The sequence below is a fragment of the Balaenoptera borealis genome, assembly GCF_965194805.1.
Source record: "Balaenoptera borealis genome assembly, chromosome: X".
In the NCBI taxonomy this organism is placed as follows: domain Eukaryota; kingdom Metazoa; phylum Chordata; class Mammalia; order Artiodactyla; family Balaenopteridae; genus Balaenoptera; species Balaenoptera borealis.
The window spans coordinates 83,997,726-84,020,911 of record NC_138881.1 but is presented as its reverse complement, the minus strand read 5'-3'; the positions used below and the strand labels follow the sequence as shown (position 1 = coordinate 84,020,911).

The following is a 23,186-nucleotide window of genomic DNA, read 5'->3' as shown; positions in this document are numbered from 1 at the left end:
GACTGTCACACAGAGTGAAGTAAGTCAGAAAGAGAAAAGTAAATACCATATGCTAGCACATATATATGGAATCTAAAAAAAAAGGTTCTGAAGAACTTAGGGGCAGGATAGGAATAAAGATGCAGATGTAGAGAATGGACTTGAGGGCACAGGGAGGGGGAAGGGTAAGCTGGGACGAAGTGAGAGAGTGGCACGGACTTATATATAGTACCAAATATAAAATATATAGGTAGTGGGAAGCAGCCGCATAGCACAGGGAGATCAGCTCGGTGCTTTGTGACCACCTAGAGGGGTGGGATGGGGGAGTGGGATAGGGAGGGTGGGAGGGAGACACAAGAGGGAGAAGATATGGGGATATATGTATAATTATAGCTAAATCACTTTGTTATAAAACAGAAACTAACACACCATTGTAAAACAATTATACTGCAATAAAGATGTTTTAAAAATAAATAAAGTAGTTGTGGGTGGTTTGATCATTTTTTGAGGCAAGGACAGTTTTATAACTTAAAGGCTACTGGAGAAAGTACTTCATTTGATACTGAAGATGAGGGAAAAGTTCTAAGAAGAAGTGAAGAAAATAATTATGGAAGGTAATTCATGTAAGCAAGTGTTTAACTGTGATGAAATGACCATATATTGGAAAAAATAGCCGAGCAAGAGATTTATTTCTATAAAAGAAAATCAGGCTAATAGACACAATGCATGGAAGGACAGGTTTACACTAATGCCTATTATTAATGTCACTGGTGATGCTGTCCTTAGGCCTCTACTAGTGTACCCTCCAGGACATCCAAGGGCACTTAAAAGCATTGATAAGAATCCACTTCCTGTTGTGTTTCATTCACATCTAAGCGGTTGGACTACCCAAGTGATTTTTTCTGAGTACGCAGGTGGACACATTGGTCCTTTTGTTGAAAAATACTGTAGAGGGCTTCCCTGGTGGCGCAGCGGTTGAGAGTCTGCCTGCCAATGCAGGGGACATGGGTTCGAGCCCTGGTCTGGGAAGATCCCACATGCTGCGGAGCAACTGGGCCCATGAGCCACAATTACTGAGCCTGCGCGTCTGGAGCCTGTGCTCCACAACAAGAGAGGCCACGATAGTGAGAGGCCCGTGCACCACGATGAAGAGTGGCCCCCACTCGCTGCAACTAGAGAAAGCCCTTGCACAGAAACGAAGACCCAACACAGCCATAAATAATTAAATTAATTAATTAATTAATTTAAAAAAATATTGTAGAGAAAGTAACTTCCACTATAGGTGTCTTCTGATTGTCGATGATTGTGCTGCTCATCCATCTAGCATTACCAAGTATGGTGATAATATTTGTGTTGTGTTCTTACCACCGAATATTACGTCATTGCTGCAACCATGTGATCAAGGCCTAATAGCTACAATTAAGGCTTATAATATACAAAATGTGATGTATTTTATTGTAAGTGCCATTGATAGACAGAGGTCAACTCTGAAACATCTTCAGGAGAGATCTGGAAAGACTACAATATAAAATTGGCAGTTGCCAGCCAGCCTTGGATATGTTCTTGATAGGCTAACAATCTGAATGAGAAATGATGTTTAGAGGAACAATTTTAAAGGCTTCAAACCAACAACAATAAATACATCAGTGGTGATTTTGGTTAAAGAGCCTTGGTTTGTGGACGTGGATGAGGATGTTGAAGTGGTTTGGGCATCTCATGACCAAGAACTGGCAGATGAAGAGCTGATGCAACTGCAAAAGGAAAAGATATGAATCAAAACAACACAGTAGCGAAAGGCCTGAAAGTGAAATCTTGCAGGAACTGAACAAAAGCACTTACATGAGATGTCCACTACTATTGACAGTGTTACAGTGATTACAGAAAATTATGACTTTAATTTTGAAAGGGCACATAGGTTTAGGGCAGCTTTGCAGGATGTTTTGAGTACCTACAAAGAATTGTATGATAGAAAAATGTGCAAGGCTAAATAGTCATGTATAATATTGTATTTCAAGCCTTCCACATCAGCCACTGTAGACAATGAACCTCAACCATCGACAATGAGACAGGCAGACATAGAAGAAGGTATAAACATTAATGGAATCAGATAGAGATGAGATGTTAAAAAAGGGTCCTCTTCCTCTGTCCCCTACACCCCAGTCCCCTGTACCTCCCAATGCCCCAACCTTCCAAGACTCAGCCTAACACACCATCATCACAATCTATCGGCCTTCCATTGTGCTCTCTGTCTTCCAGATTCTGGTAAGTGAAATTACACTGTACATACATTATTTCTACTTTTTACAGGCTGTGTATTTATCATATCATTCCTGCTTTGGAAAATATGTTAGTGTTATTTTAGGTTTTATGTGCTCTTTGGTATGACTTGGTAGGTTATTTTTTTGTCTGGGAATGCTCAAAACATTTTTCCATATAAATTAATGGTAATTACTTCTTCACTTTATGCAATTTGGGCTTAGGAAAGGTTTCATAGGAATGCTCCACTTTAGGAGAGCAGGGGGAACTTATTTATGACTATGCCATAATTTACATAATAAGTCTCCTGCTATAGGAAGTTTCCAATATTTCTTGATTATAAATTAATCTGATATGAATAACATTGTGCATGCACCTTTGTATATATCTCTGATTATTGCTTTAAAATAAATTTCTAAAATTGGAATTTCTGGGTCAAACTCTTCCTATTCTTTTCTGCTGTATAACAAAGTGAATCCGCTATACATATACATATATCCCCATATCTCCTCCCTTTTGCATCTCCCTCCCACCCTCCCTATCCCATCCCTCTAGGTGGTCTCAAAGCACCGAGCTGATCTCCCTGTGCTATGCGGCTGCTTCCCACTAGCTATCTATTTTACATTTGGTAGTATATATTAGTCCATACCACTCTCTCACTTTGTCCCAGCTTACCTTCCCCCTCTCCATGTCCTCAAGTCCATTCTCTACATCTGCGTCTTTATTCCTGTCCTGCCCCTAGGTTCTTCAGGACCATTTTTTTTTTTAGATTCCATATATATGTGTTAGCATACAGTATTTGTTTTTATATTTCTGACTTACTTCACTCTGTATGACAGACTCTAGGTCCATCCACCTCACTACAAATAACTCAATTTTGTTTCTTTTTATGGCTGGGTAATATTCCATTGTATATATGTGCCACATCTTCTTTATCCATTCATCTGTCAGTGGACACTTAGGTTGCTTCCATGTCCTGGCTATTGTAAATAGAGCTGCAATACATCATTAGTGTATAGGAATGCAAGAGATTTCTGTGCATTAATTTTGTATCCTGCTACATTATCAAATTCATTGATTAGCTCTAATCATTTTCTGGTAGCATCTTTAGGATTCTCTATGTATAGTATCATGTCATCTGTAAACAGTGACAATTTTACCTCTTCTTTTCTGATTTGGATTCCTTTTATTTCCTTTTCTTCTCTGATTGCTGTGGTTAAAACTTCCAAAACTATGTTGAATAATAGTGGTAAGAGTGGGCAACCTTGTCTTGTTCCTGATCTTAGTGGAAATGGTTTCAGTTTTTCACCATTGAGAATGATGTTCGCTGTGGGTTTGTCATATATGTCCTTTATTATGTTGAGGTAAGTTCCCTCTGTGCCTACTTTCTGGAGGGTCTTTGTCATAAATCGGTGTTGAATTTTGTCAAAATATTTTTATGCATGTATTGAGATGATCATAAGGGACTGAACCCATGCCCTTGGCAGTGAAAGCACAGAGTCCTAACCACTGGACCTCCAGGGAACTATCTAGACCTGACTTCTTAGGTCACCAAAAAAATAATTGACAAAGAAAAATTTATAATTATCTTCTTTGGAGAAATGTCTATTTAATTCCTCGGCCCATTTTTAACTGGATCCTTCTTCTTTTTATTATTGATTGACTTGAAAGAGCTCCTTATATATTGTAGATACAAGCCAAGCTCCTTATCAGATCTATGATTTGTAAGTATTTTCACTCATTCTGAGGGTTTTCTTTTCACTTTCTTGATTGTATGGTTTATATCACAAAAAGTTTTAATTTTGATAATGTCCACTTTAGGTGAGTTTATCATATGTGAATCATATCTTAATAAAACTTCTTTTAAAAATTTATACAAAGACAACATCTTTGTTGTGAGTGTAGTCAGAGACTGAAAGCTTACTATGTAGTATCATCACCAGAGTCATCACAGGTTGGCCTGCAAAAGCCTGTAATGTTTGACACCCAAAGCTATCCAGGGATTCTCAAATATGCACCAACAAAAGTAAGCTACAAGTCTTATTCATCAATCTGAATCTTCTTGCACATGGGGATTTCCCATACTTATTTTTTAGCTTGCTTTGTATGAAACACTTTGGTGTTGTGTGTTATTTGGAAAAGTAACATAATAGGGGTTCCAACAATGGACTTCAGATCCAAACTTCTTGGGTTCATGTCTTGGATTCACCTATCAATAACTGTGACCACAGGCAAGTTACTTAACCTTTCCATACCTCAGGTGTTCCCATCCTTAAAATGGGAATGATAATAAAACTTTAGCACAGAGTGAGTGTGAGTTTTAAATGAGTTAATATATGTACAGCTTTGATAACAGTGCCTGACATAATAAGTACTAAGCATAAGTTATTAAAACTATTTTTCTGTGTTTTTAGTAGGGAGAGTAGGAGACCTTTTCATTACCTCATATGCCTCCTACTCAGTTCTGCAGTTGGCAAAAGAAAACCTAGAATTTACTCTCTCTCTCTTTCTCTTTCTTGATTCACCTCTCCCTCAAACTTCCTCATTTTTATTGATGATGATGCCATCATCTCCTTAGCATTCCAGATGAAATAAATCTGAGTCCTCAGAGTCTTCTTTTTTTTTTAAATATAAATTTATTTATTTATTTTTGGCTGCATTGAGTCTTTGTTGTTGTGCGCGAGCTTTCTCTAGTTGCAGTGAGTGGGGGCTAATCCGTTGTGGTGCACGGGCTTCTCAGTGTGGTGGCTTCACTTGTTGCGGAGCACGGGCTCTAGGTGCATGGGCTTCAGTAGTCGTGGCACGTGGGCTCAGTAGTTGTGGCACGTGGGCTCAGTAGTTGTGGTTTGCGGGCTCTAGAGCACAGGCTCAGTAGTTGTGGCTCACGGGCCTAGTTGCTCCACGGCATGTGGGATCTTCCCAGACCAGGGCTTGAACCCGTGTCCCCTGCACTGGCAGGCAAATTCTTAACCACTGTGCCACCAGGGAAGCCCCTCAGAGTCTTCTTTAATTCCTCTTTTCCTTCACTCCACAAGTTAAATCCACTAGCAAGTTTTCTCAGCTCTACCTCTTAAATATATGCAAATCTGTCCATGCTTCACTGCATCTACCAACTCTGTCCTAATACAGGCCATCATCATTCTTCTCTTAGTCTGCTATGGTAGTTTCCTAACTGGTCTCTCAACCTGTGTTGTTGTAATACTAAAGTTGATTCTCCACAGCAGCCAGAGGAATATATTTTAAACCTAAATCAAATCATATGACTCCCTTTCAAACTTTCAATGACTTCCCACTGTACTTGGATTATAATCCAAGCACTATATCATGGCCTATGAAAGCTCTTATGGTAGCTGGTCTACAAAGATAATGACCGTCATTCAAGAGGTAGACTCTTTTCTTTCTCCTTGAAATTGTCAGCCCTGTGACTTGCTCTGACTAATAAGATGCAGTGGAAGTGACATTCTTGGACTTTCAAGGTCAGATCATAAGAGGTCTAGCAGCTTCTGCTTCTTTTCTGGTGGAAGCTAGTTGTCATGTATTAAGTCTGCCTACCCTAAGACTACCATCCTCTGAGGAAGCCCAAGCGTGGCATGTCATTAGATATAAGACATGTGGAGAAGCACCTATACACCAGGGATATGAGAGCCTCAGGCAACTCAGCCCAGTCCAGTGACCAGATGAACACTGACAAGTATTTTCAGTTGACACCACACAGAGCAGAGAAATCACTGAGCTAAGGTCTGAACAAGTTTCTGACTCACAGAATCCTGATGAAAAATAAATTGTTGTATTAAGTCATTATGTTTAGAGTAGTTTGATGCGCAGTTATAGGTAATGGAAACATCGCTCACGATGCTTTCTCCCTGTACTTCTCTAGACTCATCTGATACTAAGTTCTCTGTATTTTAACCATGCTTACTCTCTTTTTCTTCTTCTGACGTGGAAACCTTGTTCCTTCCTCATGGCCCTTGAAGTCACTGTGCCCTTTGCCTAGAAGTCTCTTCCCTTAGTTTTGGGCACAGCTAACTTATCATTAAGGTCTCAGTTCAGTTGTTAGCTTCTCAAGCAGGCCTTCCTTAGCCACATTATCTGAAGTAGGTTCACACCACCACTCTGCTCATTCTATCATACTTCTTTATTTTATTGCCTTAATATTACTTAACATTATCTGAAGTTATTTTGACTGTTTACTGATTTTTTAATTGTCAGACTTCTTTCATGAGGATAGAAATTCTGTCTATTTTATTCACTGCTATGAAATTAACACAGTGAATAGTGCCTGGTACATTGTAAGTGTTAAATAAATTCAGATTGAGTGAATGAATGAAGGTGAAAGAGTGTTCTTACATTCCACTAGACCCAATGTAGTAACTATTGGTTACTGTAATGGATAGTTTCAATTTTCCTCACCTAAATTCTCTCTCTACCAGTTTATCCTATTCTGTGCCACCAAGAAGCTAGCCTTTAGGTCTGGATCAACATCCTTCCTTTTCCTCTAGCTTTTGGTTGGTTTTGGCCACTGAGAGGCACCAACGGGAGATTAGAGGGGCCGAAGAGAAAGATGTCAGTGTATTTATTCTAATAGCTTCCTCTCAGAGAGTTCACTGCCAGTTAGCTACATTCCTCTTTCAAAGATCACAACTCCCAGAAGGTGGCCTTCTCTTACAGTAGGCTAATCTCTCCAGGATCTGGTAATCTTTTCTTCCTCTTGTCAGTCAGGCCAAGGGACAGTAAAAGTTCCTCACTGTCACCAGCCCTTCTGTGCTTCACTATTTTTTGTTGCTTTGCCTTAATCCTGCCCACACCCTTTATATAGTCTTTTCATTTAAAATCCTTTCACTTTTTTTTGTGTGCCATCATTCCCTGCCTAAATCATAACAGTTACTTTATAGATCTAGACAATAGTTCCTTCTATTATGTAGCTGTTCTAGCTGATTCATAGTACTTTTAATGATTTTCATACATAAGCTATTACATATATTTTTATTTTAGTTAATCTACATACTTGTTAATCTATCCCTAGATAATTGAAAGATGGCTGCAGATATTTACCACTCTTCTTTTGAAGCTAGTTCCTTTGAGCAATGATGGGTCTATGAGTGCATTATACACATTTACACACTCACATGTAACACACCTGTTTCTGCTTTCACAATTGCTTTTGCTGAGGCAAACTCATCATCTCACTTTGTGGACTCTGTTGTCACCACCTCCAAGCACTCTAGCCGTGGAGACCCACTCCAGAACTGTTTAGCTATTCTTTTACTAATATGACTCATATTGGCTCTGAAAGGAAAGTACACCATCAAGGACAGATAGTGAAACTAAGAGAGCTGAAGGTGATGGAATACATAAAGAGAAAACAGTAAACAATCCAGATTGGTACTTTCATCAGTGCACAGACCAAATACGGATGCAAGGAAGGATAATTTGTCCCTTTTAGCTATGTATGCTACCAACTTAATGAGAACACATGTTGGTAAAAATGTTAGTAGCTTTGAATAGGCATTGGCAAGATGGTGGCTTTTGTGAGTCTGGCTGCAGGGATGAGGCCATAACAACTTAATTTGAATGCAAAAAGTAGTTTCCTAAAAGTTAGATGAAAGTAAATGACAGTGTTAACTGGTAGTAGGATTTATCTTTCATTTAAAGTCAGATTTTCATGAAACATTCATGCATCTATAATCACAGAAGCATAAAGTTTTATAGCTTGGAGAATCCTCAAGATCATTTGTTCAAACCCCTCATTTCATGATTAAGAAAGCAAGGTCTAGAATGACTGGTCAGAGATCAAAACTAGAGTTATAATTCCTTGCATCTCTCCTTTTCCAGTCTCTGTTCCTTCCTTTAGATCAATTGTTTTCCAAATATGTCTTCCATGGTCCATGGTGGTGGGGTTGGGTAGAGTGGTATGGTTGACAATTCACAAGGCCCAGGGAAAGAGGAAGGCCAGGGGATGGCATACCCTTCCCAGTCAATAAAAGCATCTCTGCTTTTTTTGCTTTATATATATTTTTGTATAAGATTTTGTCTGGAAAAATTTTCTTGTGTTAAAAAAAAGAGAGATTTGAAAAGCATCATTCTATGCCGTGCTATTAACTTAGCAAGAAACTAGCTGAAGAAATCTGCAAGAAAAATGGCATTGATTTGATTGAATCTGGTGGTGCACAGGTAAATGTTTAAAAACTTGCTCTCTGAGGAAAAAAAAAAGTCCTGATTTGTAGCCTTTGCTGATTTCTATCCCATCATGGCTTATTTCAAGCTACTAACATGACGTCAAAGAGCTTGCAAAATTCCTGAAAATTTAACAGTCAGCTTTTGCCAGCCATTATGAGCTAGCTCCAGCACACCACTGATTGAATTCCTTCTGTGTGCATTACCCTCCTGTGATTTTTCTGTTTGTATTTAAATAATCAACTCATAGAGAATTTTGTTATTGAACGAATAAATAAAAGGTAAATCAGTCTACAGGCCTTGGAAAATATTATTCTCCATCATTGAATTTTAGTGAATTATTTGTTTATTTATTTATTTATTGGTCTGGGGTTTTGGGAGATGGGATTTGGTCACAGGTAAACACGTGTGATCTCTTAGATGAAAAGTAGCATATTTAAAGTGGAATGCTAATGAAACAACTGTGGATGAAATCAGTGACCATCCTGGGGGTGTATGAGAATGTTTACACACATATACATCTTTCTATGCACGAATAACATCTGCTTTTATAAGCAGAGAGGTGCTATTTTAATCAAACCTGAGGAAATATCTCGGGGTGGATTGAACTTCTTCCTTCATCTCCCTAGGAAGCCATTCAATTATAACCCATTATTCTCTTTGATTCCAGTGGGTGTTCCATGCTCAGACTGGCCCCCTTTTTTTTTAAACCCCAATGACCTCCTTTCACATGTCTCTTATATTATTGTACTTCCTGCTGCCTCTGCAACACAGAGACAGATAGAAATTTCCACAGTAAAAGAGAAAAGTTGTCTAAATATTTATGCCAAGGTCTTTTCAATATATATGGCCTCTTTCTTCTTCCTTTTCTCTAGTCCAAAGTATGGGGAGAAGGGCAGGGTTGAAGCACGTCTCACACCATAATATCCACATTCTTACCTTAAAATGGGTACCTTATAATCCAATTGCATGTATCAAAGTTATTCCAGCTAATGTTTCAACTCTTATCTTCTGTGCCACATTCTTAACTTCTGGCATTAAAAATCTCAGGGATAGAAAAGACATCTCCATTTTCTTTCATTTCTCACAATTTCTTCCAGATCATATAAAACACTTAACAATAATAAAATAGTTAGGGAACTATAGTGTTCACAGAGGTCTACCTGCCTTCTTTCAATTTCTGTGTAGGTTGATGATGAAAAGCAAACAAGGGTAAGAAACTCCAAGACAGTCTATAGATTTATTCTATCTTTTGAAGAATTTTAATGCTCAAACTGACTGAAAATGGATCTTTCAATAAGAAGAGATTTCCTATAATGCATTTTAACAGAGTGGAAAATCACTTTGATTACTTTAAAACGTAGTCAAGCCATATGCAAAAATCTAAGCAGACATAGTTTCATAACCCAATTTACGAGTTCTCTCTCACTACTTTATGATAAAGAGGTGGCAATTGCTCTAATATTGATTATGTTAGTCCACACCCAACCTGCTGCCCTGACAAGTTTATAATAAATTCCAATTAGCCCATGCTCCCTCATCTTAACTACCAATAAATGCCTTCAGTGGGTGATGGTCCTTTGAGTCCTACACCCATTGTCCAATATTTGTCTATCTTTGATGAGCATCACAGACTTTACTTCTACTGGCAAAGATGCTTTTTTAAATTTCAAATCATGTTATCTAGTTTGACTCTGTTGTTCCTTTTCTTAAGAAAGTTAGCACTAGGATAAGAAAACAGGTAGCTAGCATCAGCAGTCACAATTGGATTTTAGGCTGAAAAATAAACTATGACATTGCATGGTTTCCCATTTTCAACTAATCAGAGACATATCTGCATTTGCTTCATTTATAAGGTAAAAGAATATTCTCAGTGTCTGATCTGAAATTTTATCCAGAGATCTGAGATTCAAGCTGTGCCCTCTCTGCTTCTTTTATCACTACTTGTAATAAAGATTCTGCAACCAAACTTAGCTGACAAGTTTGTTGATGATGCATGAACCACAACAGAAGACACTTTGGCTCTTCTTGAGAGATCTTGGTCTTGAATTCTTGAAAGGATCAAAAATCTGAATCTATCAAAAAATTAAGATATGATTCAAAGATGCTTATAGAGGCATACAGAGCATTCCTAGGCCACATGGGCTTTAGTGTGTCATATAAACCCTTATAAACTGGCGTGGCCTCCTTCCTTTCCTGTTCTAGGTAGTGGAATTTCATTCCTAACACAACCTGGGGCTCTATGATACATAAAAGAAGCTTACAGGATCTTGCCTCTATTTGAGAGGAATAAGTAAAAGAATACAAGAATGTTAACCTTTAGAGTATGTCTTCCACATGGCAGACATGATGCAAACAGATAGCTATTATCCAATTATCCAATTCAATCCTTAAAGAAATCCTTATAGCATTGTTATCACCATTTTACAAATGAGGAAACTGAAGTTTCAACTCAATTTTATTCAAATCCAAATCCCATACTATACAATGCACCCATAATACTCACTTCACTGATTGAATTGAAAACATACTCAGTAGGTTGTGGAAAGTAGCAAGTTGGGTAGGTTTGCCAATATCTTTCCAAACAAGAACAAAACTCAAATGAAAAATAGTCATTTAATACAGGAAATAGAATAAATTTCAATTAATTTTTTTAATAAAAAAATAGAAACCATATCTCTATAGTTGGCTGCTGACTTGATCGTTCTGAAGAACTTGACCAATTGATGCAATCAGTTTGCTAGATTTCCACTGTATTGAAATATCCAACCGGTGGTTTTGTTATCATTTACATTTACCCTGAGAGTCCAAACGAAATTAGCATGATAAGAAATGAAGGGTATTGACTAGATTCCAACCAGCAGAGCTCAATCTAGTCATCCTAGTGGTTTGTAAGTCGAATGTAAGTGAATAAGTTAAAGACTGGCAGATGGGAACTTCTACAATAAGAAATAGGAAAGACTGGCAGATGGGAATTCTACAATAAGAAATAGGAAAAAGAAAGACAAAAGATATGCTCGTGTTGTATTCTTATTTTGTGAGGTTCTTATAAAAATATTGCATTTAGACTTGAGTTTCACATGTTGAGAAATTGGAGAGGCTACAGAGAAGAGTAACAGAAGTACCGGACTAAGGAAAAAAAACTGAGTTTAAAGAAACTGATTTTGCAATCCATTCCTATTAAATATTATATCGTACTTTTATATAAGGCTCAAGGCACGTAGAATTGACTCTTGAACAGTGCGGGGTTGGGGGGGTCTGGGGCGCCAACCCCCCATGCAGTTAAAAATTCGCATATAATTTTTGACTCCCTTAAAATTTAACTAATAATAGCCTACTGTTGACTGGAAGCCTTACCTATAACATAAACAATCAATTAACACATATTTTGTATGTTATATGTTTATCTACGTATATTTTACTCATTCATGACATACATTTTTCTTAATTTTTTCAATATTTCTAGGCTTTGTGGTTTGTCTGAGAAATTTTTTAAAATTGTCAAAAATCTCCAGAAAATCTTCCTATATATTTAATGAAAAAAATTCTTATATAAATGGACTCATGCAGTTTAAACCCCTGTTGTCCAAGAGTTAACTTTACTTAGAAATATCTAATACTACAAAATTGACAATAAGAAAATATGAATGTTAAAAAAACAAAGTTGCAAAAAAAGGTCAAAAACACTAGGTACTATGATAGGTCATTTACCTGTGTTAGTTTATTTAATACTCACATTTAATCTGTAGGTTTTCCCCTTTTTAAAAATGAAGAAATTAAGTCCTAGAGAAGGTAAATGATTTTCCCCAAGTTACACATCTAAAATTGTAGCAGAACAGGGAGTCAGACCCTGAATTCCTTAGATGCAGAGGCAAGGAGGGAAGTGACTGGTAGAAAATGAGGTAAGAGAAACTAGTAGGAATCAGACCACAAGAGTTTTATATATGGAATTTTTAATTGAAGTATAGTTGATTTACAGTGTATAACTGAATCTCTTTTCTGTACACCCGAAACTAACACAACATTGTATATATGGAATTTTGATTGCATCTAAATGAAAGATAACTAGAGAGTTTTAAGACGGGAGGGGAATGTTTGAATTCATTTCAGAAAGGTCACTTTAGTAGTATTTTGAAGAAGTAAGGATGTATAGAGGCATGACTAGAGGAGAAGTGCTCTAGTATAGTAAAAATTTATAAGGACCTGATCTAAGGCTGTGTCAGTAGGAATGGAGAATAGATTAGGGACTAGACCAAAGAGTTATTTTAGAAAGAAGAATTAATAGATTTTGATGACTGCTTAGATGTGGGTGGTGAAAGAGAGAGAGAAGTCCATGAAGACTTCCAGCTTCTAACTTGAGTTGCCATTAGGGTACTCCCATAATACATAGAGATTAATAAAAGAAAAAGAAAAGTTTGTATAGGGACATACTGAGTTGACATTCAGACATGTTAAGTTTAACTTGACACTAGAAAATCCAGATGAAGATTTCTAGTAGGTTGTTGGATATATAAGTTTGAAGCTCAAGAGAGAGAGATTAACTTGTTATATGAATTTGAAGTCAAGTATGTTTAGACAGTAATCAAAATTGTAGAAGAGGATGACATTGCTCAAGGAAAGCATGTGGAGTGAAAAGATGACTGACAACAAGATCCTGCAGGACACTAATATTTAAATGACACGTGAGGGGAGAGAACACTGATGTAGCATCTTCTCTGTGACAAGTACGTTGCCAGGTGCTTTACATATACCATCAATGAACTAGAGTGGGGAAAAATGTTGAGCAGAAACCCAGGAAGATAGATCTCGAAGAAGGAGGAAGTTGTCAACAAAGTCAAATGTCAAAGATGAATTAAGAAAAATATCCAATAGATTCAGCAGTCAGGAGACTATTGGCAGCCATTTTAGTGTAGTAGTATGGAAGGAAGTGAGAAAGGGTTAGGAGCATAAGTGTAAGCAGTTATTGGAGATAACTTTTGTATTTTCAGGAAGCTTGGCAATAATAAGGCAATGCCTAGAGGAGATAGCAGGGCCCAATATGGTAGCCCTTATATTATAAGAAATATGAAAATGTTGGCACATAAATACCTCTCTTTTTTTGTTGTACCACTGGTCACATAAAGACACCATTGTTACTCTCTTGGGCCCCCTCTGAACTATTGACTTTAACCATTTGATCAGCTTCCAGCCAATGGCCATGAGTTAATGTATTCTCTTCAGTTTGGCCTTTCTTGATGGTCCCTATTTATTCATATTTATTTTTTTATTTGAGTTAATGGCCTCTGGTTCCTATAATTTGTCTGTATTGAGTCCATTTTGTATCATTATACACAGGACTGGAAATCCAGATATTGGTTGCACTTTGAACAATCCAAATATTCAGCATTTCCTTTCCTGCTCCATGAAAGATTTCACAATTACCTGTCACTGCTAAATAGCACCACTTGACCCAGTTTGCTAAACCCATATTATAAACCAAGGAAAAAATATCGGTTAGAATAATTATTTTGTTAGTTGGGTTTAGAGGTGTGATTTATGCTAAAACATCATTTAGATTTAGAGCACCCCATTTTCTCCCAGCATCATTTCTTTAGATCTTCCCTCCCGTTATTCCTCCATCCTTCACAACTACTGGCAATTTGATGACAAATTTAATGCATTTCACAAGCTGTCTTTTTGCTGTCTGCTTTTTACTTTCCTTTCCTAAGTGCTAGAGTCACCAAAGAAGATGGAAAGCGAATGTTTTTGCACTGATTATTTTTCTTTTGTCATACTATTATGTAAATAGCTTTTTTCCCCTCGAAATTCTAATATGCTGACTGATTCTAGATGGACTTATCTACCTAAAACTTAGATTCCTACCCCCACCACCACCCCATAATGCTATTATCTGCATATCTGTGAGTCTAAGGATAAGATTTTGTAAAATAAAAATAAATGTGTGTTTTTCACATTTGACAAACAATGGTATTTATACTTATTAAAGCTTTGCTTTCAACTTTTAATTAGTCTTTATAATAATAATTGCTATTTTTTCTGTTGCATACTCTAACAGTTGCTAGCTTTAGAGAAATAAAGAAATTTGTTAATTAACATTCAGACTACTAATGAAAATGTGAAATTACTGAAGTTACAAATAGAACTAATGGTACTTACTTTCTATAATCTAATTCATATTTGTTGGTTTCCTAGAAGTAAACAAATTTGCTAGAGCAACCAGTTAAAATTGGAATGCTATAATTTAGGGGGTGGAAAAGGAAAAGCACTCTTGTCAGTTAGTTGACATATTACATTGTCCATCATAAAGAACAGTTGTTTTTAGTCACTGCCTATAACACTTCAACATGAATTTTGAATTTCTAATTATCTCAGTAGTTGTTACCAACACACTATAATTTTTTTCAAAACAAATTGGTTGGTAAGCTATTTTGTTTTAAAGTGTATGTTGTTTATACCATTTAGAATGGAGTGTAAGGTTCACAAATTAAACTACTGGCAGGATGTTGCTGTTACAAAAATGTCGGAGACCACTGCGCTAAAGCTTGATGTGCACAAATTTCTGTTGTGAAACCTTACATAATTCTCTCAGTGGTGGTCCAAATCCAAATCAGATCACATCACAGAAGAGTCACTTTGTATACTCTGTGCTAGTTTCAAACTACCCACATTATTTCATCAGCCAACAAGTGAATGAAAGTTAAAATATATATATATGTTTATAAAATGAACAATATCAGCAGGGTGATGTGATTGGTGAATGGTATTTCAAAACCACGTGTATAAATCTTTAAGACCACATGACTAGAAATTGCTTAGCCACATTACCATTCCTCATTTTAATACAGCTATAAAATTCCTTAGCAGGTCTCGCCTCACTATCTGCTCTTTATTCCTCTGCTGGAGGAATTTTGCTTAGAGAAAAACAGGAAATCCATCATTTCAGGGGGTGAGAAAGGAAACATTTTCTTCTGTTCAGAGCAAGATTGTCAGTCTTTTGCACTTGGCTCAAATCAGGAAGAAAATACACACTCACAAGCAAGCTTTTAACTGAAAGGTTAGCTTTTCTGCAAAGTCTGAATACTACCCGAATCACAGGAAGTTCAAACAGTCTATAGGCACAGGCTTCAGAGATCTGGATAAAGTTACAAGGCTATTAAAAAATGCTATGGGCTTTAGATTTTGACAGAGTTCAAAGCTGATACTTTCATTTGAAAGTGTAATTTTCAAGGGAGAAAAGGAATGGCTAAAAGAAAGTAAACAATTTTACTTCACTGATTTTACCGAAAAGTGTTGGCTATATTTAAGAAGACCAAGTATCTGTGACTTTGCAAAAACATTGTTTTAAATGGCATGTGATTAGGTGGCTACAAAAAAAAAAAAAAAAAAATGAAAGGCAACTAGAACAGTGTATATTCCAGCCAGTATCTTATATTAACATATTTGAACATCAGTTGTGAGAGGATGGCCAAGCAATTTCTTTCTGTGTGAGCTGCCTCTTCAACATTGGCATTAGGATCTGATTAAAGCTTGGTGAAAAGTCACTGAGTTATTCCGCTTTTGTTATTTAACTGAAGGGCCAGAGGGTAGAAAGTTTTGATGAAGCTGTGGACCTAGAAAAGAGTTCCTATCAATTTCTACTTCTCCCCAAGTTGTCCGGTCAGGTACAATTTTGTACTTTATCATTCTTCAATTACGGTTGTTTCCTCAGGATGAAGGACGTGACTTTTACGTCTCTATGTAACCCGAATAAATCACAGGGCCTTACGTGACACAATATGTGAATGGAGTTGCATCTAAAAGAATGATAGGGGCTTCCCTGGTGGCGCAGTGGTTGAGAGTCTGCCTGCCAATGCAGGGCACACGGGTTCGAGCCCTGGTCTGGGAAGATCCCACATGCCGCGGAGCAACTGGGCCCGTGAGCCACAATTACTGAGCCTGCGCATCTGGAGCCTGTGCTCTGCAACAAGAGAGGCCGTGACAGTGAGAGGTCCGCGCACCGCGATGAAGAGTGGCCCCCGCTTGCCACAACTAGAGAAAGCCCTCGCACAGAAACAAAGAGCCAACACAGCCATAAATAAATAAATAAATAAATAAATAAAAATTAAAAAATGACTAATACTCTCTAAAAAAAAAACCAAACAAAAAAACCATTAATTTGTTAAAAAAAAAAAAAAATGATAAATTTTGGAAGGCTCAGGCTGGCCCGGAAAATTTACACAGCCCTCTGCACAGAAAGCTTAACAGAAACTTGATACAAGTATCCTCTGGTTTTTGAAAATTCACGAGAGCAGCACTGCCAAGCTCCTTCCCCACGAACTACACTCAGCATGTCAGCATCAAGCCTCCATAGCTTTGAACTCTTTCTGTGAGCATCTGTGCTTTATCTCAATTATTTTGGCATCCATTAGCAAGATGTGTCCTAAGGTAATTGCTTCTTTGCTTTACGCCATTTTGGCTTGTGAAAAGTTTCATAGGAACACTGTACTTTTGAAGAGCAGGGGGAACCTGTATGTACATATTCCTCTATCCTCAGTTCCTTGGCATAACAACTGCTGAAAATCTTCCCTGCTCTCTCTCATCTACTAGTTCTTTCATTACCATGATGCTCCCTCTGTTCACTTCCTCCTTCCCTGCCCTGTGGCACACTGCCTAGCCCTCTGAGGAAAAGTTATCTCCAGTAGATCTCTTCTCATCCACAGATCACTCTAGAAGGGCTAGTAATCTAACAGCTTTATTCCCTCCCTTTGGCAAGTGTGGTTCTTTCCTTACCCTGACTACTCTCTTGCAAGAAATTGTCATGAAAACTCTCATTACATTTGAAACACCCAATAGTACCTAGCACATCCCTAAGGTCATTTTAGATGTTTAAAAACTCTTTGCTGGTTGAAAAATGTGCAGATTTTACTAGTTTCTTATTCAGGAACTACTTCTTTCTGCTCCACATTTTTGTCATGCCATATTAGCAAGAAAATGAACTAGCAGTGTACTTTCTGATCTATGAGAAATGTTAAAACAAACTCACATCTTAAGGTACCTAAAATATGATCCATGAGATCAACACTGCAGGGATGTTAAAAGACTATGGAAATATTGTTCTGTATATCAAACTGACAATGGTACCATCCATGGTAACCTGTGCCACAGCCTCTGTCTGAGAATCATGTCCCTCTTTCTGATATCTCTGGGCTAAGAGGACATTCACAAATGAAAAAAAAAAAATGAATGCAGAATTCACACACAGACATATTTCTATGATGAAAAAAAATACTATTGGATCAATTCTTGATCTTCCACATTAAAAGAAAGTACCAGTGACATAAAGAAACCAAAAATCATTCTTAGAAAAATTAAGGCAATCTGATATTTTTTGGTTGCACATTTGCCTTGAATCACATTTGGCATAGTTCAATAATCCAAAGGTTTGTATTCATTGAACACACTACAAATGAGTGGCAAAAGACCGAATAGAAACAGTTTTGGTGTATGCTTAGAAAAAAATCACAAAGCCACGCTAAGTGGGTCCAGTACACATCCAGCTGTTCTTTCTCTGCTAGTGAGCAACTGTTTCATTCCTTTTTTTTACCAGTTTCCTATTGTGCTTCTTATAGTGATTTCTCCAGGTTTTTCCCACACCAAGCAACTCTCAACACCAGCTGGGTGTCCTACAACTTGACTCAATTCTGACACTATCTACATGAAGATATCATCACATCCTAGAGGTTAAGGGTTCAGTCACACAAGACTGCCCCCTCCTCCTTCAGATGCCAATCACAAGCTCAGGTTATCACTTGTGCTTCTGACCAACTGGCTATACTTCAGAGGTTCCCATGACTCCTTCCTTGGGTTTGTTTAATTCCCTAGAGAGGCTCACAGAACTCGGAGAAACAGTTTACTTACTAGATTATTACCAGTTTATTATAAAAGGATATAACAGCCCAATGGAAGAGATGGATAGGGCTAGGCATGAGGAAAGGGCACAGAGCTTCCATGCCCTCTCTGAGCTGTGCCACTCTCCCCAGACCTCCACGTGTTCACCAACCCAGAGGCTCTCTGAACCCCATCCTTTTGGGGTTTTATGGAGGCTTCATTGGATAGGCATTATTGGTTAATCATTCACCCTCCAGCCCCTTTCCTCTCCCCGGAGGTCAAGGGTTGGGACTGAAAGTTACAACCCTCTAATCACTTGGGTGGTTCTCCTGGCAACCAGCCTCCATCCTTAGATGATTTCCAAATGTCATCTCATTAACATGAGAGACATCTTTTTGGCTCTCATCATTCAGGAAATTCCAAGTGTTTTTTTGTTTTGTTCTGTTTTTTTGTTTTAAAGGCAACTCACACATCTTTTTTTATTAATTTATTTATTTATGGCTGTGTTGGGTCTTCGTTTCTGTGCGACGGCTTTCTCTAGTTGTGGCAAGTGGGGGCCACTCTTCATCGCGGTGCGCGGACCTCTCATTATCTCAGCCTCTCTTGTTGCGGAGCACAGGCTCCAGACACGCAGGCTCAGTAGTTGTGGCTCACGGGCCTAGTTGCTCCGTGGCATGTGGGATCTTCCCAGACCAGGGCTCGACCCCCGTCCCCTGCATTGGCAGGCAGATTCTCAACCACTGCGCCACCAGGGAAGCCCCGAAGTGTTTTAAGAGCTCCCTGCCAGAAGCAGGGATGAAGACCACATATATATTTTTTATTATAAATCACAATATCACACAGGCCTTCTCCCTATTCCCAAGCCCACAGTTCATGTTTGGTCTTCAAAACACCCCTATGAGAAATCTCGCTTTATACTTTCCTGAGATTGAGGGGCATCAACTTCTGTGTCTTTCCTCCTCTCCACATCAAAATATCTATCACCACATTTTTACTGCCATTGTATAACCTCAAGAAAGATATCCTCTTCTCCTTTGGTTCATCACCCTACCTTTGTTCTTGATTCCATTTTGACCCATTTCCCCTAAAACTTTGCTCCATCCTTTATACCAGGTGCCATTAACTCTAAGTTTGATATTAGCCTACAGACTTGATTTTTGGTCTGCGTAGAGTTTTGTTTTGGTTTGGTTTTTTAATGCTTTTAGACAGGACACACAGTCTTTTTAAAAAATTTTTTTTATTGAAGTGTAGTTGATTTACAATGTTGTGCTAATTTCTGCTATACAGCAAAGTGACTGTTGTACACATATATACATTCTTTTTTTATATTTTTCTCCATTATGGTTTATCCCAGGATACTGAATATGGTTCCCTGTGCTATCCAGGGCACACACGCTTGACTTTGTCTCTACTCCCACTCTTTCCTACTGAATTACATTCACTAGCTTCAGTTATTTAAGCACCTACCCAGACCATAAAGGCATTTGAGCTTCTGACCCCTGCCTTACATCTTCAGGCCTTTTCACTGGCTCCTTTGCCTCTGTTTACATTCTCAGATTCTTCATATCCTAAAAACACAAAATATCTTTTCTCTGGACCTGGCCATCCCCTGAAGGTACTATCTGATTCCCATGCTTCTTTGTACCACTCTATGTCGTCACTTTGGCATCCTATGCTATTTCCCATTCACCCTGCTTCTGAGCAAAGAAAATACACACACACACACACACATCAAGATTTGGATTCTAAAAGTAAAAGTATGTAATAAATATTAATGAATTATGGACCCAGCTCTTTTACTTTACCAACTTTGAATAATAATTTAACACCTGAGATTCAGCTTGTTATGAGGATTAATGTCTTTCCTGCATACTGCACAGGGTTGTTTTAACACAGTAAAGGAATAATAATAGATTCTATTATTTATTGTCTGTGGTGTGCCAGGCTCTGTGTTGAGTGATTTACATATATTATGCCATTTACTTTTCACAATAACCAAATGAAGAATATGCCATTATCACCACCACTTTGAAAAATGAAAGTGAAACTTAGGAGTTTAAGTAACTGGCCCAAGCTTACACAATGAGAAAGCAGAAGAGCCACAAAAAATACATAACTCACAGGAAAATATTTGGATATTTCTTTTAAGCCCTGGGTATGAGCAAATTGTTGTAACTATATTAGTCCAGTGTAGAAAGAAATTAACATAGCTGTTAGCACCTTCTGTCCCTTAATGTCATTTAGCTCTATCTAGATGTAGACCCTTACAGTACTTTTCTCAGTATTCTGGAACCACGTAGAACTTCTTTTTTAGTGCTGTGTCTATCTCCCTCCTCCTTCACATTGGCCTTACCATTTCTAAGGATAGACAAACATGAAAGAGGACATCTGTTTTATCCCTGAGTACAGCCTCTTGCAGGTCCAATGAATGAATTACCACCTGAGAAGAGTGCTCTTGTAATTTAACCACAAAGGCATAAATTTCAATTTCTCCTTGTTTCTCTTTCACTAAATTCTAAGAATTACAGCTGATAGGAAAATTGCAGTTATTTGACAATTCTGAATACCTTAATTATAAACTCCAGCCAGGACAGGAAACTTACCAATGAAACTGCTCTGCTCATATAAAACTATATTAACTAAAAAGGTCAACTTTGTTTTGCTACCTTTTAATTTTTTAAAACACCTATACTGACTCTCACACAAAGAAGCACAAAAGACTTCCAACAGGAAATGAAATGAGTCACCCAAACATCTAAGTCCTTCAGGTATTCTCACCGTTTGAAATATCGAGATTGGCAAGGCAGGTGTAAAACATAAGCAAAGTGGCTTGATATCAAGAATGATGGGAAGACCTTCTGCTCCTCTCCCTAAATCTACTTCCATATTGTTGCCTGGGCTAGAAACGCCTATAAGCCAGGATAAACATTTTCATTCTACATTAAAAGCCAAGGCTGAAAATGTAAAATATCTCAAGAGAGGCAACACATAAACTTACCTTTTTCACACTGATGTAAAAATGACTGATATCAGATCTTTCCGTGAAAGCAGACTTTTAAAGGAGATGGAAAGTTTCGAGAACTGCTTTTATCTCAGCCTTCTTATTTCCCAAAATGATGGATATCTTCACTTGCATTCCTAGACTAGTCAAACTTAGTGACTGGCTACTTTAACAAGCCTCTGAAAGCTCCAAACATGAGGCAAAATGTTGGTTCCATATCAAGATCCTTCTTGCTGCTGTTACCTTATATAAACTGCTCAAGTTCTTGGTCTTAATCCTGATCCTTTGTAGCAGAAGCTGTTGGTCTGTGTTTCTGACTCTGTGATGCCCAATTTCTTTGCCTCGGTTCTAAACTTACTATTATTCACTGTGCTCCTTAATATCTGTGTGATTTTTCCAGCCTTGTTTGACCACCTGATTGCCTAGTTTTCATCCCAGATCTGCTCTTTTTGAATGAATCCTCTCTCTGGACCTATTTCAGACTCCTTGTTCCAGACAGACCATGAGCCTGCTGGCAGTGCCTATCCCCGAATCTATTTCTCCATTTTGCATCAGATATCCAACAAAAGCTTGACTTTTCTACTCTGTATGAAGTAATAATAGGCCCACCATAGAGCAGAGAGGTGTCTACAAATCTGAGTATTTCTTGTCTTACTTTAAAAAAAGAGAATAATGCTGATAGAAGAAGCAGAGAAGCAGTACCAGGCAGCAGTTAAGCATGGGAACTCTTGAGTCAATCTGCTTTCAAATTCTAGCTTCTCTCTTTACTAGTTTTATGATATTAGGTAGAAAATGAGACCAGTGTGAAGGAGTAAGGAGATGGACACATAACCAGAAAAGAAGTTCTACATGGTTCCAGAATGCTGGGCAATGTACTGTAATAATTTATATCTAGATAGAGGTAAATGTCTTTAAGGGACAGAAGGTGCTTGTAGCTATGTTAATTTCTTTCACACTGGGTTAATATAGCTACAAAATTCAACATGTACTCATACCCAGGGCTTAAAATAAATACACAAATCTACTCAGTCTTAGCTTTTTCATGTGTAAAATGATGATAACAATACCATCTACCTCAAAAAGCTGTTGTGAACATTAAATGGTATATTTAGGTGAAATATGTAAGTGCTCGAAAAATGCAGGCTGGTGACAACAGGGTTAATCTCTTTGGTTTTGGCTGAGAAGAAAAATAAATCACAATTCTAAGTGATTACCAAGAAGGTCCGAGGTTGCTTCCAGCTTGTACAACACATGAGTATGTTTAAATTGCAATTGAGGGTACCAAATATTGAGGGTACTCACTACTGAGGCCAAGGCCTCAATGGTTGATTTAAGCAAGATCATCTGCATCTCTTTGTGTTTTACAGTTTGTTGAGTTGTGTTTGCCTAGTTGTTCAAGATTTTATTTTCTCTTCATTCCCACTTTCACTTTAAAGGATTTTGTCCAATATATGGCTTTACTCCAAAGGCATAGTAATGTGTGCCTGTTATTGTAACATTTCCCCAGGGTAAAAAAATATTTGTTTTTGTTTTTTTTAAGATTGCTTGGAGGTAAGGTCAAATATCTTGAATAATATTTGTTATGCAAGGGAATTCAATAAGATGTATATTTTGCTTTCAGGGAACAGATAAGTCAGGTTTCACAGACCTCCATAAACCCACATATTTTGGATGTTGAATTACACTCTAAATAATGATACTAGCAGGGGTGCAGTGGACAAGAACACTCTTCTTATGCCATCTAACTTTAGAAAAACAAACAAAAATCAGCAGGTTTTCTGGGCCAATGACATTCTCTTTCATCTGGGCAGCCTGACACACATGTATCTCCACAAACAGATTGTCCACCTGGGGAGTGTGAGTAGAGACTCAGCTAATGAGTACACTGAAGACATTCTCACCAGAGAGC

General features: G+C 37.8%; 1 long non-coding RNA gene across 1 annotated transcript in view; it reads left to right on the top strand.

Moving 5' to 3' along the window:
- Nucleotides 1-3,090: 3,090 nt before the first annotated feature.
- LOC309620829 overlaps nt 3,091-23,186 on the top strand; it is a 443,526-nt gene continuing 423,430 nt past the window's right edge. Inside the window, exon 1 of the long non-coding RNA XR_014239677.1 lies at nt 3,091-16,383. This is a non-coding gene — a long non-coding RNA (uncharacterized lncRNA). The remainder of the gene's footprint in view (nt 16,384-23,186) is intronic.